A 13324-nucleotide genomic window follows, 5' to 3' on the forward strand; every position below is an offset into this window, starting at 1 on the left:
TGGGATTCCACTCACCGGATCAGATCCCCTCCCCCACCTCGCCTTCCCTTCACACACCTTCTGAGGCTAAATTTAGCCAGCTTCTGTCCTTCACCCCCAACCCTCCCCTGCAAGTGGCTCCCACTACTAGTGGGTTTATCTGCCATCTGCCATTCCTGGCAGCGAGCAGGGAGAGAGGGAGGAGGGCCAGTAACATGACAGGTGTCCTAATATATGAGCATTCATATGTACGTAGATATGAATATGTAGCCAGAATGCAATAAAATCAATAAAAACTAGCACTTGATTGACTTGTATTTCCATATCCGCCAGTACTCATAGATTTTTTTCTACCCATATATGGATAGGGTTCTCGCGGAGGACAATTAGTGGCCTTTTCTTGGATTTTCACTAAATATTCATATCCATGTATATAGGAGTATCATATTGTCTTTTCATATTCATATGTGTAAATTCTCTTTACATTCTTATGTATGAGTAATCTCTATCCATATATATCAGCACTCATATATTCTCTCCCTATTGACATATAAGTATTCCTATAACCTACAGATTCTCATGCACTATTCTCAGAAATCTTCTAAATTCTTGTGTGTGAGCACTCACATTGTCTCTGTCCATACATTCATATATAAGAGAACTCAAACATTCTCTCACAAAGTGAGAAGCACTGAAGGCTTAAAGAATGTTCAGTGAGAGATCCAGCTAAGCTAAGTCCTCCATGGGTGTTGAAGGATGAAATTGGAAGGAAGATGGCAAAAGGAAGAAAGGTAGAAAGAACTGCCAAGGTTTTACCTGAATTCTGGACACTCTAGAGCCAGGTTGAGGAACTTTCCAACTCTGAGGTCATGTGACCTTCTATGTCCTTGGGTGTGACCATTTATAAAGGGAATATGTTCTGTGAAGTTTGGACTCAGTAAAAGGTCTTGAGGAGCTAGAGTGGCCTCCAAGTCACAGGTTCCCCACCTCTGCAAACCATAGTAGTCTACAGTCCCTGGGAATATTTCTTTGAGATAGGTACTTCTAGGTGCTTGATTTGAATTTTCAATTCAAAAGCAATGTATAAACCACCTACTCTGTGCCAGGTATTGTCCTCAGGGTGGGGGCACAAAGACAGAAAACAGTTCCTGTGCTCTAGGAGCTCCAGTTCTCCATAGGGCATTCACACCTAGGCTTCTCCCTGAGCTAGTCTAAGGTAGGAGCTAAAATTCTCTTCCTACTTCCCATTGAAGTCCCTCCTTCTGTTGGGAGTCCACAGTCCCAGCAAACATCTCTTCAAGGTTTCTTCTTTTAGCAACCTCCAGCACTTTATAGAAATAAAGTAATCTGTCCCATGAAATGAACCAAGTCACACGAGGCTGAATGGTGGGGAATGGGCTACTATGACACTATGAATTTCTTTGCAGAATCTGTGATTGAGAATACAGACACAGCCTTATCAGGTCTAGTAATCTGTTAGAAAGATAGGGGATGCAGGGATGCTCTCAGCAGGATCTACCCATGATCAGTCCTCAGATCTTTTATTCATTAATCTATTTATAAATTTTTAACTATAATGTTCATGTTGGTTTTTCTAGCACATTCCTTTCTGAATATACTGTCTCCATTTCAAAGCAAGTCATGCCTTCCTACAAAAGAAGAAGAAGTACAGATCAGTACAGTTCACAGAGCCCTTGGGTTTATAGGTCTCTAATGTACTCATTAGATAAAACAAGATATTTGAGCTGTGTTGAACAGGCCTCTCCTCTTACTAGAGGCTAGTAACAAGACCCTAAGTGCTACAAGACCTGGGACTATCTTCTCTACACTTTATACTTCCCCCAATACCTACAATGACATTTCTCCAAATGTTACCAATTCAGTTATGTTTACTGAGGTCCAGCCATTCTGGAAAGCAACGTGGCTAAAATCTCTGAGACATGCTTTTTGTCCCAGTGATTAAACTGTTGGGAATATATCTCAGTTGATCAGAAAGTGGTCCACCTCCAGGGCTTCCTGGAAGGTCTAGTGCAAGGATAGTTTGAGGTATGTAATAATATAGTCTTAGCAATACTTTGTGGTAGCAAACAACTGGAAACAAATAGTGTTTTAGTTGATCAGGAAACTGATGAATGACTTGTGGGAAGCAAAGGAGGGGGTAAGGTTTTATTACCTCTTTCCTCTGTGCTAGGCACTTTGCTAAGCAGTTTTCAAATATTATTTCCTCAGGGAGTCAAAACAACCCTGTGACATAATGTGTTATCATATTCTCCATTTTCAGTTGAGGAAACTGAGGTAGCCATACCCTGTGTCTCACACACCTAGTAAGTGTTTGAGGCCACATTTAAACTCAGGTCCTCTTGACTCTGAGGCTCCTAGGTGATGGAGTGGCTAGAGAGCTGGGTCTGAAGTCATCAAGACTCCTCTTCCTGAGCTAAGATCTGGCCTCTTGACACTTCCTAGCTGTGTGACCCTGGAAAGTCACTTCACTCTGTTTGCCTCAGTTTCCTCATCTGTAAAACGAAGTGGAGAAGAAAATGGAAAACTGCCACAGTATCCAATATACCATGAAAACCCCAAAAGAGGCCACAAAGGATTGGACACAACTGAAAAGCAATTGAATGACACTTCGATATTTTTTTCTCCATTCATAGGTGAGTCCTTTTGCTCTATATGTTCAAACAAGTATTTCACTTTTTCTCTCCTTGTGAAAGAATGAGGATTTATATATAAATATAAAGAACATGGCTATTCATAGAACAACAACACATAAATTTATATAGAGAAAATGAGTGCTCATATATATGACTAGAATATCTGAGTACTCATTGATGTGAATGGAGACTATGTATGCATACTCATATGTAAGTATATGGAGAAGATATATGAATGGTAATTTATAATATAATAATTATATTATGATATCTTATATAATGTAGAAATATATAATTATAACATAGTCTATAATAACATAATGTAATATATACAATGAAGTACATATGTATGAATATCTATTATCTATATGTGAACAGAGAACAACAAAGTACATTTATTTATATGAAGCTATAGGAAGCATATATTAGTACTCCTGTATGGATAGAGATAAATAGTACTGGAGAATTCATATATAGGAATATATAGGGAGAATGTAAGTACACTGAGAGAATGTGTGAGTACTCATACATGTCAATATTTAGAAAGAATATAGGAATCCTCATTCATGAAAAGATATCTCAATTTTCACCTACCTTCTCCATGAAATTTTATAAATGAGTTTATGTTCAAAACCAGTTTTTCCCATTGGCACCAGATCTCTCCCATTAGAAAGTCAGTCAAATATTGGGCAAAACACTAAGCCAAGTTGGAGGAGTATTTATTACAAATCACATTTATTTTTGCTCTGCTTTCTTTTCTCTAATCAGTCAGTGGCTTGTGTCCAGCCACTGAGTCTTGATGAAATGCTCACCTATATTTGTGTCATCCTTTTGACAGGCAATTTGAGTTGGTTTCTTTCTGTATCTTCTTCCTCTTCAGACTGTTTGAACCAGGCAGATGATCTTACTGATGTCTTTGAGTCTGATTTCTACAAGCTGGCGAAGCATCCCTCTTCTACATGGCAGGACCTGATAGATCTGCCCAGGGTGGGAAAGGAAAAGGCACATGAGCTTGGGTCAAGGTATTATTCAGGAGCTTTTCCTCAACAGGACTCCTATACTGCCCTTTTTTAGCCCAGAGTGGTCCATTTATTCTGCATCTAATTTGTACCTCAGCTATGTGATCAATTTCCACCCTCTTTCCCATCCTTGATAGGTCAGCTCCAGCAAGCTGATCCCTGTATCACCAAGGCTTTCCTCATTTGCCCCAACTCTGTCACATTCACCATGTCCAAGCCACTTTTCTCCTACCACTACACTGTGTTTTCTGAGGACAGGAAACTGGGACCTTGCCTAGGCTTTCACTTCCAAAATCCAGGAATACATTCAAGCATGGATTGAATAACAATCAAATCCCCCTACCCTGCTCTCCCACTTGTTTCAAAAATGGAAGAAACCCACTCAGGAAAGGTATGATATTTGCTCTAGCTTACCTTGGGAACTGTATGGGTAACCTGCCCAAATCTCAGTTTAAGCAGTATTCTGCTTCTGGGGAGTGCCTTCTAAGGGATCTTGAGCCCATGAACCTTGGCTGTCAAAAGAGAGAGATGTCAACATGTAAGCCAACTAACCTGGTAAGCAAGAGAAACCTGAATTCTTTTACCCTGGCCATGTCCTTACCCTGCTCTTGACCTTAGTTACCCATAGCCAAGAATGGGGAGGTTGGACCACTTGACCTCTGAGGTCTCTCTTAGCCTCCACCCTATAAAGCCCTCCAAGTCTATTCAGACATCACTCCCCCATCCCAGCCCCATGCAACTACCAACTTCAGCAGAAAAAATTATGGTAGACCAATGTTTTCCCGTGGGACAGCTCCCAACAAGGATGTTTGGCCATCAATCTGACTCGAAGTCCTGGAATAAAGCCTCTGGTTCTTTCTGGACCTGCCTTAGGAACAGAAGTGGTCCCGGATCCACACCCAGTGTTTGCCCTCAGAACCCAAGGGAGTGAAAAGCGAAGGTCAGATTAGGACCATTTCAGTAAATCAGAAGTAGCTTTGAGGTATTGAGGCAGGTGTCCTGTGCTCCCTAGCGTCTCCAGAGCCTGAGGTGGGCATGGGCTGGTCTCCTGGAATCTCTCACCCCGCCAAATTTGCACTTGGCCTCCGGGTACTCAGGGAAGCAGGAACCCAGCAGAGCTGATTGTCAGTGACATCAGCACCCACCTTTCGAAGGCACCAGCCCCCTCCTTTAGCAACACCGACCATCTCCCTCATCGGTCCCGATGTTGGGCTCATGCGCCTCACTCGCAGTCAGACCATCCAGTGTTTCCCCTATCTCTTCCCTTCCTCACGCACCCTAGACGTCTACCCACCCCAACAGAACCCCAACCAACAGAACCTGACAATTCGCCTGTGTTACTCTGGTTTATCTGACTGGAAACAAGGTGTCCCTCGGGCAGGGAGCAAGACCTGACACAAGTCTCCAATGCCACAGTCTATTCATGTATCTGTCCATCCTTCTGTCCCACTAATAAAACCAGGTTTATTTGTATGTTCATATCCCAAGTCCTTATATATCTTTTTATTATATTCATAATATTGAAGAATTCACATATTCTCTTTCTGTATTCATGTAGAGGACCACTCTCTATATTCGTATGAAGAAGTACTTGTATTGTCTCTGAAATGAGTACATATATTTTCTCTAGGTATTTCAGTGGATAGACTATCTGGTCTGGAGTCAGGAAGACCTGAATTAAAATACAGCTGGGCTATGTGACCCTTGACAAGTCACTTCACCTTGTTTGCCTCAGTTTCCTCATCTGTCAAATGAGCTGGAGAAGGAAATGGCAAACTACCCTACTATCCAGTTTACCATGTAAACACCAAATGAGTCCAGAAAGAACTGGATACGACTGAAAAACAACTGAATGACACTTCCATATTTTTTTTCTCCATTCATAGGTGAGTCCTTTTTTCCTATATGTTTAAGCAAGTATTTCACTGGTTCTTTCCCTGTGAGAGAATCAGGATTCATATATGAATAAAAAGAATATAACTATTCATATAACAACAATATAAAAATATATAGAGAGAAAATGAGTACTCATATATATAAATAGAATATGAGAGTACTCAAGTTAATAGCGAAAATGCATGCATATTCACATGTAAATATTTGGAGAATATGAATGATAATTCTTTAATATGTATATATTGTTATATATTTTATAACATAGAAGTATGTAATTGTAATATTGTCTATAATAATATATAATGTGCATATAACAGTGAAGTACATATGAATGAATATGTATTATCTATGTATGAATAGAGAACAAAGAGGAATATATATTTATATGAATATATAGAAAGAATGTATAAGTACTCCTGTATGAATGGAGTGAAGTAGTACTGGAGAATTTATATATGTGAATATATAGGGAGAATGTCAGTACAAATACAGTTAGAGTATAAGTGACTACTCATATATATCAATATTTAGAGAGAATACAGGAATCCTCATCCATAAGAATATGTCTCAATTTTTCACCCACATTTCATGAGATTTTACAATTGAGTTTATGTTCAAAACCTGTTTTTCCCTTGGCCACCAGATCTCTCTCCTTAGAAAATCAGTAAAATGTCAGGCAGAACATTGAGGATCCTTTCCTTACCTCACAATTACAAATTATTTCTGTCAGTTAAAATTCTCTGTGAAATGATTGTTTTGGGGTGTGTGTGTGTGTGTGTGTGTGTGTGTGTGTGTGTGTGTGTGTGTGCCCTTTCTTCAATGCACACCCCCCTTTAAGTTATTAGTAACAGACTGGAATAGGTCAGATTGAAGGAGTTTTTATTACAAGCTACATTTGTTTTTCCTCTGCTGCTTTCTTTTCTCTAATCAGTCAGTGGCTTGTGTCCAGCCACTGAGTCTGATGAAATGCTTACCTGTATTTGTGGCATCCTTTTTACAGGCGATTTGAGTTGGTTTCTTTCTGCATCTTCTTCCTCTTCAGATTGTTTGCACCAGGTAGATGATCTTACTGATGTCTTACAGGCTGTTTTCCACAGGCTGGAGAAGAATCCCTTTTCTCCTACAAAGCAGGATCTGATAGATCTGCCCAGGGTGGGAAAGGAAAAGGCATATGAGCTTTGGTCAAGGAGCCTTTCATCAACAGGACTCCTATACTGTCCTTTTCCAGCCCAGATTGGTCCCTTTGTTCTGCCTACAATTTGTACTTCTGCTATGTGATCCACCCTCTTTCCCATCCTTGAAAGGCCAGCTCCAGCAAGCCATTCCTGATCCCTGCCATCACCAAGGCCCCCAAGCTCTGTCACATTCAGCATATTCAAGTCACTCTTCTCCCACCACTACATTGTGTTATTTGAGGGCAGGAAACAGGGACCTTGTCTAGGCTTTCAATGCCAAGATCCAGGAATACATTCAAGCATGGATTGAATGAAGATCAACAACCCCTCCCCTGCTCTCCCACTTATTTCACCAATGGAAGAAACTCATTCAGTAAAGGCATGATATATGCTCTGGTTTACCCTGGAAATTCTGTGGAAACCTGTGAAAATCTCAGTTTAAGTGGTATTCTGCTTCTGGGGAATGACTTCTGAGGGATCTCTCGTCCAGGGACCTTGACTGTCAAAGGAGTGAGATATCAGCATGTAAGTCAACAAGCCTGTCAAGGAAGACAAACTTGGGCTCATAGGCTGGTTCATTTATTTACTGGCTCTGTGACCTTGGCCATGTCACCACCCTATTCTTGACCTCAGTTACCCTACCCAAAAATGGGGAGATTGAATCACATGACCTCTGAGTTCTCGCTCAGCCCTTCACCCCATTAAGACTTTAAGTCTTTTTAGACTCCACTCCTTCATCCATGGCCCACTCAAATACCCACTTCAGCTGAAAAACCATGGTAATCCAATACTTTTCTTTTGGACAGCTTCCAATCAGGATGTCTGGCCCATAATCTGACTTTAAGGTCTGGAATAAAGCCCCTGGTTCTTTCTGAGCCTGATTTTGGCACAGGGGTGGTCCCCAACCCAAACACCTACTGGCTTTCCTTAGAACCCAAGAGGATGAAAAGCGAAGATCTGTTTAGGACCAGTTAGAGACCATTTCCCTAAATCCGCAGTAGCTTCGAGGCATTGAGGCAGGTGTCCTGTGTCCCCTAGGATCTCTGGAGCCACAAGTGGGCATTGGGCTGGTCTACTGGAAGCTTCCACCCCTACAGATTTGCACCCGGCCCCCAGGGGTACTCAGAGAACCTACAGCTGAGCAGAGCTGATTATCGGTGATGTCATCACCCACTTTTGTAAGGCACCAACACCCTCCCCTGGCAACCCGCCGGATACTCCACATTGGTCCTGCCCTTGGGCTCGGGCGCCCCACTCATGGTCAGCTCATCCATTGATTCCCCTATCCCTCCCCTCCTCCACACACCCTACTAGGTTCATTTTAGCCGACTCCTCGCTCTCATAGAACCCCAGCCAATAGAGTCTAACGATTTGTCTGTGTTACTGTGAGTTATCTGATGGAAAACAACGGAGTTGCCTCTAGGGCAGGGAGGAAGGCCTAACACATCTCCCATGGCACAGTCAGTCCATGTGTCTGTCCATCCCTCTGTTCCCCCTTATAAAACTGAATTTCATTGTATGTTCATATCACCAAGTCCTGACATATCATTTTATTATATTCATGATGTTGGAGTACTCAAACATTCTCTTTAAATATTCATATAGAGGAATCCTCTCTATATTCATATTAAGAAGTACTTGTATAGTCTCTGATATGAGTGCACATACATTCTCTAGGTGGTTCATTGGATAGACTGTCTGGTCTAGAGAAAAAAAGATCTGAATTAAAATGCAGCTGGACTATATGACCCTATGCAAGTCACTTCTCCATGTTTGCCTCAGTTTCCTTATCTGTCAAATGACCTAGAGAAGGTAATGGCTCCAGTCTCTCTCTGAAGAAAACCCCAAATGCTGTCAGGAAGATTTGGATAGGACTGAAATGACTGAACAACATCAGCATAAATGAATACTCGTATATTCTTTCTGCATATTCATATGTATGACTACTCATATATTCTAGAAATATTCATATGTATTTATATATTTCCTATTCATATACATATATTTACTCTCTGTTCATCTATGAGTATTCATCTGTTTTTATTAGTTTCTAGATGAGGATTAATATATTCTGTCTACATTCATATATAAGCCCTCATTTATTTTCTCTATATATTCACATGGAGGAGTACTCATGTGTTCCTCCTACGTATTTGTGTATACTTATTCTGTCAATATTTTAGATGAATACTCATTTATTCTTTAGTCACATATAAATACTCCTATATATTCTCTCTCTATTAATATGTAAGTATTTCTATAACCTACAGATTCTCATGCACATGTTCTCATAAATCCTCTAAATTCTTGTGTATGAGTACTGACATTCATATATAGGAGAAGTCAAACATTCTCTTACAAGGTGAGAGGCAGTGGAAGTTTAAAGAGTGTTCAGTTAGAGATTCAGCCAAGCTAAGCCCTCCCTACTGGCAAGGTTTTGTCTGAATTCTGAACACTCTAAAGGATAATGGTTCACTGTCCCTGGGAACTTTTGATTGAGACAGATGGTTCTAGGTGCTTGACTTTAATTTTTCAACAGCAATATATAAAACACCTACTCTGTGCCAGGCATTGTCCTCAGGGTGGGGGACATAAAGACACAAACCAGTTCCCGTGCCCTAGGACCTCCAGTTCCCTATAGGGCATTCACACCTAGACTTTCTCCCTGAGCTAAGTCTAATGCAGGAGCTAAAATTTTCTTCCTACTTCCCACTGCGGTCCCTCCTTCTGGAACAGGAGGCCCTTGTTTGGGAAACCACAGTCCCATAGACCATCAGCTCAAGGATTCCTCTTTCAACAAGCTCCAGCACTTTGTAGAAATAAAGTAATCTGTCCCAAAGAAATGAACCAAGTCCCATGAGGCTGAAGGATGGGGAATGGGCTACTGTGACTCTATGATGTTTTTTGCAGAATCTGTGATTGGGAATACAGACATAGCCCTATCAGGCCTAGTAATCTGTTAGAAAGATAGGGGATGCAGGGATGCTCTCAGCAGGATCTACCCATAATCAGTCCTGAGATCTTTTATTTTATCTATTTATTTTTAAATTTTTATCTTTAGTGTTCCTGTTGGTTTTTTGCATCACCATAATTTCTGAATGTATTGCTCCCACTTTCCCTACCTAACAAACTATCCCTTGTAATAAGGATTTTCCAAAAGAAGAAATATTATAGATCAGTTCAGTTCAGTTCACAGCCCTTTGGTTTTGACTGTCTGAGGTACTAATTTGGTAATACTAATTCGAACATTTGAGCTGTTTGACCTCTCCTCCTAAGAGCTTAAGTGTTACCACTTCTGCAATTGTCTTCTCTACCCTTTGTACTTCCTTTAGTGCCTAGAATTCTACTTCTCCAAATAGTATGTTCTCAGTCAACGTTTACTGCAGTCCAGCCATTCTGGAAAGTGATGTGGAATTATGACCCGAAAGGGACCAAAATTTCTAGTGACCAGGATTCCAGCTAAATTTGTGCAGGTTTCTGTCATTTTTCAGCTTTTTTGTCACCCTCTTTCATGTTTGACCCTTCCATGCCCTAGGGGATAATATCACTTAGTTGCATGTCTCACCAAACTGTCCTCCACTATCTTTTTCCCTATGAAAGAATTCATGGACTCATCACATGAATAGAGAGAGAATGTGAGTATTCATACGTATGAAGAGATAGGGAATATATGAGTGTATATATATATATATATATATATATATATATATATATATACACACAAAGAACATATAAATCTTTACATATAACAATATAGAGATAACATAGAAACGATAATCTATGAGCAGATATGTCCCAATCTTCCACTATGATTTTCCATTAGATTTGACAAATGACTCTGTGTTCTAAACCAGTTTTGCCTTTGACTGCCAGATCCCTCCCCTTAGTAAATTAGTCAGATGTTTCTTTAGTCGCTTTGGAGATCCTTTTTGTCCATTAATTATGAGAAATTAATTTTATCAGTTAAAATTTTATATTTAATGAGATTGTGTTAAGGGTGTGTGTTTGTGTATGTGTGTGTCCATCATTCAATGCCCAATCGTTAGCAACAGACTGCAGTAGGTTAATGGTGTATGAGTTTTTATTATAAGCCACATTTCCTTCTCTTTTGCTTTTTTATCTACTGATGCCAGTGTTTCAACTAATCAGTAGTGTCTTGTGTTCAGTCACTGAGGCTTTTGATGAAGGAATTATGTTGACATTGTTCTCCTATATTTGCGGCATCATTTCTATACACAATTTGATTTGGCTTCTGGACGTATTTTCTTCTTCAGACGGTTTGCAGCAGACTGATGATCTTGGTGACAAACTCGAAACTGATATCCACAGGCAGTGGAGGAATTCTCCTTCTGGGTGGTAGAATACGGAACACCTGACCAGAGTGGGAAAGGAAAGGACACGTGAGCTCTGGCCAAGAGGCTTTTGGGGCTCCCTTGCCCACCCGGACTCCCACAGCCTCTCCTTCTGCAGCCCTGCCTGGTCTGCCTAAATTCCCATCTCTGTTTTGTCAACAATCTCCACCTTCTTTTCCATCCTTGAGAGCCCAACTCTGATGCAGTCCACCTCCACCAAAAGGCTCCTGATCCCCCTGTCACAGAGGCCTCCCTCCTCTGCCCAACTCTTTGCCACCACTACCATGCTCACCTTGTCAAAGGTCACTCCTGCTCCAATAGACTGAGTTTTTTAAGGGCAGAAAACAGGGACCTTGCCTAGTCCTCTCTACCTCTAAGACCCAGAAAAATGTTCAAGCAGGGCTCTGAGTGAAGCAGTTGGGGGTCATCTCCCTTATTTCACAAATAGAAGAAACCCAGTCAAGGAAGGAAGGGCATTTGTTCAGGCTCACCCTGCTAACTTTGGATCCCAGGCCAGTCCAAAGCCCAGGGACTTGATTTATCCTTTACTTAACCTCATGGTCATAAATGGACTCCCAAAATCCCTAGTACTATGAGGAACCCGTCCAAATATCACTGAAGGTGATAACCTGTTTCTGAGCAGTGCCTTCAATGGATTTTTGGCATATGAAGCTTGGTCGGTAAAGGAGGGAAAGGCCAAGATGGAAGCCAGCTAGCATGTCAGACAAGAAAAACCCTGTCTCAAGGTCTGGGTCTGCCCCTTACTGGCTCTGGAACCTTGGCCAGGTCCCTGCTGTCCTCTGGGCCTCAGTTACCTTTTTTCTCAAATAAGAAGGTTGGGCCAGATGAGCTCTGAGGTCTCTTGTAGCCCTCCATCCCATCCAGACACATGGACCCACTCAGACTCCACCCCCATCTAACTACTAGCTCCAGAAGAGAAAACCCTGCAAGTCTAATTCTTCACCTTGGAGCAGTCCCGTCCCCGGGAGTTATGCGGTTTGTTTAAAAAGTCTGGAATAAAGTCCCTAGGTCTTTCAGGACATTCCTCCCAGGCCAGAGGTGTGCCCGCCCCCCACTCCCTTACCCCACCGTCCACCTTCAGGGCCTAGGGGGTCTAACAGCGAAGGTCTGCTAAGAATCAGTTGGGGACTATTTTTCCTACCCTGAGTGCTGGTCTGGGCCTCTCAGATGATGTGTGCTGTGACCGCTTGGGGCGCCTGAGCCTCCGCTTGTTTTGAGGCTGGCCCCCTGCCATCTTGAATCCTGGGCAGAGCTGAGTCCCAGCAAGGCCGACGCCTAGGTGACAACTGATGGTCTGTGATGTCAGCGCCCATCTTTGTGAGTCAGGAGTCCCCCTATGCTGCCCCTCCCTTCACCAGCCCTCGGTAGACGTCACAGTCAACACTGTGTGAAAATTCTAATATTCCCTCTATGTTCATGCTTTTGAGTACCCATTTATTCTCTCTAATCATTACATTAAAATTCATATTTCTGTCACATGTATTCTATATATTAATTATATTTGAGTTCTCATGTAAACGAATATAGAGAATAAATATGTGTATGTGAATATGACAACATAAATATGAATGTAGACAATATATTCTGGATATGAATATAGATAATATAGACAATATGAATAATTATTCATATCTGTGCATACATTCATAACAAGTATTCATATATTCATTTTGTGACTCATATCTTTTCATATGTGAATCCTCATTCTCTGTATATGTGCATATATATGTATATATATCTTCATCAATTTTCTCTTTATTCATAGATACAAGAACTCACAAGGATTTTCAATGTATTCCTATATAAGTACTTCCATATTCTCTCTAGTCATGAGTCCTTACATTTTCAATATATATTCATGAGTCTGGGGCTTATGTTTCCTGGCCCCTTGTCTCCCATCCTCAAGAACCTGAGTGGGCTTTGGGCGGGTCCCCTGGCCTCTCTCCCCTCTCAGATACCGACTCCCAGCCCTAGGGGTCCTCAGGGGGTTCCCAGCAAAGGGGAGCCGAGTTCAGGCAAGGGGGACCCTCGGCTTAGCGCCGAGGGCAGGCAACCCGGCTCCATCCTCCACTGGCCCCCACCAGGCATCCCCCTCATCCCCTTCCCTGTAGAAAGAATCCCTCCCCCACCCGCCGGATCAGAATTATTTTCCCTTCTCCCAAATATCTTTTATTGCTCAATTTCCCTGCCCCCATACTCTCTCCAGCTCCTTTTGCCTTCTCTCCAAC

General features: G+C 41.7%; 1 long non-coding RNA gene across 1 annotated transcript; it reads right to left on the reverse strand.

Annotated features, from left to right (window-relative positions):
* Nucleotides 1–10786: 10786 nt before the first annotated feature.
* LOC140515506 (uncharacterized) lies at nt 10787–12420 on the reverse strand. The gene is made up of 2 exons (XR_011971058.1): nt 12238–12420; nt 10787–11095 (listed from the first exon to the last, which is right to left on the reverse strand). It is a non-coding gene; the product is annotated as an uncharacterized lncRNA (long non-coding RNA).
* Between the last annotated feature and the right edge of the window lie 904 nt (nt 12421–13324).

This window comes from Notamacropus eugenii, chromosome X, assembly GCF_028372415.1.
Source record: "Notamacropus eugenii isolate mMacEug1 chromosome X, mMacEug1.pri_v2, whole genome shotgun sequence".
NCBI lineage: Eukaryota > Metazoa > Chordata > Mammalia > Diprotodontia > Macropodidae > Notamacropus > Notamacropus eugenii.